Below are 6000 nucleotides of genomic sequence, written 5' to 3'. Positions count from 1 at the left end.
GTCCTGGTGCTCAGGGAACCCCCAGTCCAGTGTGGGAGACAGACAAGGACACAGCTCCATCCCGACCCCCAGAGCCAGGGAGTTGAGAGAGGAGCAAGCAGGAGCTTGGAGGGTGGATCCGCGATGTGGAGGAAGGTGCCGGAGCCCCGGCTCGGAGCAGCGGGGAAAACTTGGGCAGGCTGCGTCCCCTCATGGGCCTGAGTTTCCTCCTTTGCCGGCTGGGGCTGAAATCTCAGTCTCAGGGCCCTGCGAGCTCTCACAAGCTGGGACCCTACACTCGATTCCTGCGCAGCGTGGAGGGGCTGGTGCACCAGTGCAGGTGAGCAAACCGCAGCCCATCTGGCTTGTCGCCTGTTTTTGTAAAAACGTGTCGCTGGCACATACGCTGTCCGTTCGTTTACATATTGTCTGTGGCTGCATGGAAGAGGAGAGTAGTTGCCACCCTGTCTGGCCCTCAACTCCTACAATATTTTCTCTCTGGCCTTTTACAGGAAAAGTTTGCACTGATGGATGGATTTCAGGCCTAAGCTGTGGGCCAGTTGGGGACGGATGACGGACATGCGTTTGGGTGGGGGTGTGGGATGGGAAGGGTGCATCTTAAAGGAAGTTCTTTCGAGAGCATCAGTCTGGATCTCAAACTCAGATTCCCCTCCACGACCTGTTTCCCTGTGTGTAAGTGGAGACCTCGGTCCCTGCCTTGTGGGGCTTCGCTGAGGCCCAGCGTGACGCTGAGCGAGGAGAGAAGGTCTCGTGCCCGGCCGGGCAGCCTGAGCCGGGTTATTTATGGGTTTCCGCCGGGAGGGGGCCGCGGGCCGCGCGCCGTGTCTGACCTGAATTCTTACACTTACAGGAAATTGGAGCCCTTGGAAGCAGGTGCGCTGGTGATCCCAGCACCCGGGTGGCCGCGAGGTGATGTGGCGCAGGCAGCGGGGGTGGGGAGGGGGCTGGACGGGGCCGAGGGCCGGAGGAGGGGCCAGTCCAGAGGGGCCAGGGCTCCCACCCCGCCCGCTGGCAGTCATGGAGAGGAGAGCGGAGTGACCACTGGCGTGCCCGGGGTTCTCGCTCGGTGCTTTGCTTGTGTTTGCTCAGTTAACCCTCACACCGTGCCTCTGAGGTAGGACTATTAACCCTATTTTACAGAGAAGGAAATTGAGGCTCTGGGAGGTTCCTCACTTGCCTGTGATCATAAAGCAGGCGTTAGAGTCAGGATTTGAACCCAGGAAGGACTGTCTAATTCCGCTTCTCGTGTCCTCTTAGCAACGCCAGCCGCCTTTGGGCAATAGGGAGATCTCCAAGGAAATTCCAGAATGTTCCACGGCTTTTGGCGGCTTCCTGCTGCGGTGGTGGTGGGCATGTGGCGCTGTGGGGCAGTCGGCAGTCAGCGTGTGTGGATGGTCCAGTTTTGGGGATGGAGCGGGAGAGGGAGGGACTGGAGTCTTGAGGAGGTGTGCGGCTCTGCGAGTGCTGGGGGTCAGGGAGGGTCCGTGGTCAGAGGGGCGGGAGCCAGGAGGGGTGGAGGCACGGGGTCTGCCGGGGCCAGGGGACCTGGGGGTGCGCTGGGCCGCCCGCCTGGCCTAAGGGAGACGTGTGAGAGGCTGTGTGTCGGGCGTGTGTGACAACAGTCTTTGACTCATAAGACCCGTGGGGATGTGCACGCGTGTGCAACACTGTGAGGGTGACAGAGGGTGGGTGTGACTGACTGAACATCCAGGTGTTTGCAGCGCCGGGTTCAGGCTTGGGGAGGCCGAAAAAGTATTCAATTCCGGGGACCTTCTTTGTGAAAAAGAATGCAAAATTACGAACACTCATGAGCCTTTAAAAGGAGAAAAGAAACCACAACCAATTGCACAATTTTGAAAAACTGACAAATACCGCAGACGTTACCAAATTCAGAAAAATCATAATATTTTTATTCATTAACTTCCCGGCACCCTTCTATGCTGCCGATTTTCTACTGTTTTCGGCTTTGACCATCACGTGACGTGTTGTGAGGCCCTCACGGGGCCTTGGGAGGGGCCCCCAGCTCAAACCTCAGGATGTGTGAGTTTGTGTGGGCGACTGGGGGGTGCGTACGTGTGTAAGGATGTGACCAAGAGTGGGGCTGTGTTTCACAAAAGAGTGAGAAATAGAGATTGAGGCTTTCTTAGCCAACTGGCTCAATGAATGTTTGTTGACTGAATAAAGCTGAGTATTGTAAATGTGTGTGGGGGACACATGCATATTTAAGCATGTGTGTGCATGTATGAACACATGTGTGTGTGGCAGTGTCTGTGAGGAAAGAGCGTGTGTGCAAGTGAGTCTGTGTAAGGTTCCTTGGGTGTCTTTCTTTGGCGTTCCACTTTGGGGGAACCCCTCCCTGCCTGTACCTCCACCCCCACCCCCGCCCCACCCCAGAGGCAGATGGGCACAGACACGCCGTGGCATTCGGTCCAGGCCTTGCGGGGACAGGCTTGGTGTGCGGAATTCACAGCTCCTTCCCCGGCCCCGCCTCCCTTCCTCCTCCCCATGAAACGTTGGTAATTCAACCCGCAGAGGAGCTCAGCATCCTGGCGGAGAGGCTGGCACGGGCCCTGTGGGAGCATGTGCCTGTGCATGTGTGTGGATGTGCATGCGTGTGCATGCGTGTGCATGCGTGAGAGACAGAGAGAATCCCACAGCGTCCGAGCTCCCCGAAGAGCGCGCTGTTCATCTCCTTCCTTGTTCAAATGGAGAAACTGAGGCTCAGGGGTAGGGAGGGGATGTGTCTGAACAAATTAGTGGGACCAGGTTGGGACCGGAATTCAGGGCTCCCAGGCTGAGGTCCCAATTCAACTGACAATTGCTGAGCATCTGCCTTGGGCCAGGTGAAGGGGTGGAGGGTGGCTGGATGGAAAGAACTGCCCCTGGCCTAGAGATGATTCCAGAAAAGCAGAGGAGCATGTGAGGGCGTCCTGGGAAAGGCCAGGGCTTTGTGTGTGAGTGGGGGCAGCCATGAGAAGCCGCTGGAGCTCCATCATGGGGATGCAGGGTGCCCCGCTCGGGAGCTCGGTCTAGTCTTGAGAGGCACCAGGCGGAGTTGGAGGGGTGGGGCAGGCACAGACTTGTGTGTCTGAGGGAGAACCTGGCTCCTGTCGGGGGGGTGTTGATCACCAAGCAGGCTAGCGGCCCATCTGGGCAAGATTGGTGGGTCTGATGGGGTGACGACACAGGGTTGCCGCGTGGAGGCGGCCCCAGCCCTGGCCTTTCTCGCCACTCACGCCCCTTCCCCATCGGCTTTCCCCTAACAGACAGACAGGTCTTAACCCAGCCGTAACCAAGAGAGGCCCTGCCTGTGAGCTTAGGGGAAGAGAGTGGATGCTTGGCTGGCCCTGACCTCAGGTGGCTTCCTTCCTGTCTAGTGAGGAGATGGGCACATCAGTGCAAACCCGAAAAGGAGGCAGGGCTGGGTTGAGGTCAAGGACGAAGACTCTGGAGAGCCAGCTGCCTGGGTTCAGATGCTGATCCCAGTGACTATGTTACTTAACCTCTCTGGGCTCCCAATCCCTCCTCAATGAGGGTGACAGCAGGAATGATCTTGGAGAGTTATTGTGAAGACTAAATGATTTCAAGCGCGGGTGCATGTGGTATCTATTCTTCCAATTATAGGAATTGCAACCCGAGATGGAGAGATTTCTTCTCATTCCAGCAACCTAGGAAGACTTCCTGCACAAGGCGACAGGCTGGTACAATGGCGAGAAGGCTGGCTTTGGGGTGAGACCAGGGTTGGGGTCTCAGCTTGGTCTTGTCCTGTGTGCCCTGGGTGAGTCATGGCCCCTCTCTGGCCTCGGTTTCTTCCCTGTGGGGAAGTGAATGCCGTCAGAAGAGTCGGTGCGTCGTGAGCACCCACTCTCCGTCAACCACAGGCCAGTGTCAGGCCTTGTTGAACCCTCATGACCGGGCCTGAGGGAGGTGGGCTGTGTCAGATAAGAAACAGAAGCTCGGGAGGGGAGGTGCCCGCCTGGACTCACACAGCCGGCTGACTCAGGTGATCCTAACCCTGAGGCTGGCTCCTGGCACACACTTGTGCGTAAATAGCTGTTATTATCAAGGGAGAGTGAGCTAACGGAGCTGAGTCATAAAGAGGGACAGGATTCCACGGGGCGCAGAGGGGAAAGGGGACCCCGTGGAGGGCAGGGCTGAGCAGGGGATGGGAAAGGTCTTCTCCCCCAGCGCAGGGCTTTGTACCTACTAGCCCTTGGAGGCCGCTGACTCCCGGTCCCAGGGAACAGAACTGCGTGCAGCCAGGGACTTCGGGAGGCCTGGAACTCAAGTTCTCCCCTCCAGAAGGAGAAGCCCAGGGCCTGTGAGAGTGCTGCCCCTCCCCAGAAGCTCTCTGCTCCCTCCCCGTCCCGCTCTGCCTCTGGGACCTGATGGCTCTCTTTGCATTGCCTGGCTCCTTGCTCTCTGGCTTCTGGTTGGGTCCAGCCAATGGGAGGGTAGGAGCTGAAGGGGGTCCCAATGGGTCTCTGCTGGGTCGCCCTGGGGAGCCTCATCCCTCCACAGCTCTCCGTGGGGCTCCCTGTCTGGGTTCCAGTAACTGCTCCCCGCTTTGCCCCTCAGGCAGAGGGGTGCTAACAGCTCCCTGCCGTTGCCAGGCCCCTGTGTGGCACCATCCGTGTTGGTTTCCCATTATTCCTCCTGCTCCTCTGAAAATGCCTTTGCTGCTACGCTTTTCGCCGAGTCTTTCCTGCTGGGACCCGGATGTGTCCACTCTACCTTGTCCCCAGCTGCCCTTCTCTTCACTCTCTGCTCTGGCGTGGGTCCTGCCCTCCTCTTAGCTGGGCTGAGGAATGTCGCTTTCAAGTTCTCAGTGGGGCCCAGAGTCCGCGGGAGGAGAGCCCCCAAGTCATTTCAACAAACACCAAACTCAATAGCCACAACTTTAAATAAATAAGGTCTGGCGGGTGGGTGGCTGGTCACCCCGGGAGCCTCGGGCAAGGCCTTGCTCCTCTCCCGCCAGTCTGGTCTGGTCACACCATCAGCCTGCCAACGTTCTGGTGTCCACAACCCTCTGGGGTCTTCTGGGCTCACCCAGTGCCTCAGCCCCACCGAGAAGCTAAATGACCCCCTCAGGGCAGGACGGGCTCCGATCCTCTGAAGCTTCTCCCGAGGGCACATCGAAGATGCTTCTTTCCTGCAGCCGGGAAGTTCTTTCCACATCTGGCCACCTTCTCTCCTGCTTTGCGTCCATTTCTCCTAGTTCAAGGACTTCCTCTTAGCCAACCCCAGCCTCCCCCACCACTTCCGAGGTACGGGAACACACTGGCTACTGTGGAAAGACTGCAGGGGGCAAGGGCGGGGGACAGGGGACCAGCCAGGAAGCTACCAAAATAGACCAGCCAGGAGAGGACAGTGGCCTGGACCAGGGGGGGTAGCCACACAGGTGGAGAGAGCCAGCTGGATTCCAGAAATTCTCCCATTTCAGCAACCAGACATCTTGAAGGAAACACGGTCAAACTAAGGCTCTTGAATTTGGGTTCTGACAATTTGTATCCTGTCCCCATGGAGCAACCCATCCACTGTGCCCTTTGGGTGGGTGGGCGAGCGAAAGCAGGAGAGAGTTATTGGGCGTCTAGTCATTTGGTGCATATTTATTGATTTTTAAAAACTGTGCAGGCACGGGCTCTGTGGCCCTGGCCCCTGGTGCTGCCAGTTCCCTCGAGTGACCATGGGAGGCTTTTTTCCCTCTATCCCGTTTTTCCTAATAAAAATGCCCAGGCATATTTGCCTTCTGCCCTGCAGGATCCCGAGCTCGGACGCCGCCTGGCACGGAGCCGGTCATAACTGGACACCTGCGCTGCCCCAGCGCACGCACCTGGCTGAAGCTCCCTTCCGTCCTGGGAGCTTGCTGGTGTCTTAGAGCCGTGTTTCCTGGGAAGACACAGAGGACAGAGGTGTGAGGACTTGAGCTCAGGGTCACAACGCTGGGAGGTGGCGGAGCTGGGATTTGAACCCGGGCTCGCCTGACTCCCGGCCCTGCAT

General features: G+C 58.2%; 1 long non-coding RNA gene across 1 annotated transcript; it reads left to right on the top strand.

The window, feature by feature from the left end:
* Positions 1 to 3596: 3596 nt before the first annotated feature.
* LOC138920800 (uncharacterized) lies at positions 3597 to 5912 on the top strand. Its single transcript, XR_011432611.1, has 3 exons — positions 3597 to 3729; positions 5159 to 5267; positions 5761 to 5912. It is a non-coding gene; the product is annotated as an uncharacterized lncRNA (long non-coding RNA).
* Positions 5913 to 6000: the final 88 nt, after the last annotated feature.

This window comes from Equus caballus, chromosome 2, assembly GCF_041296265.1.
Source record: "Equus caballus isolate H_3958 breed thoroughbred chromosome 2, TB-T2T, whole genome shotgun sequence".
Lineage (NCBI taxonomy): Eukaryota > Metazoa > Chordata > Mammalia > Perissodactyla > Equidae > Equus > Equus caballus.
This window is presented reverse-complemented; position numbering and strand designations above follow the sequence as displayed.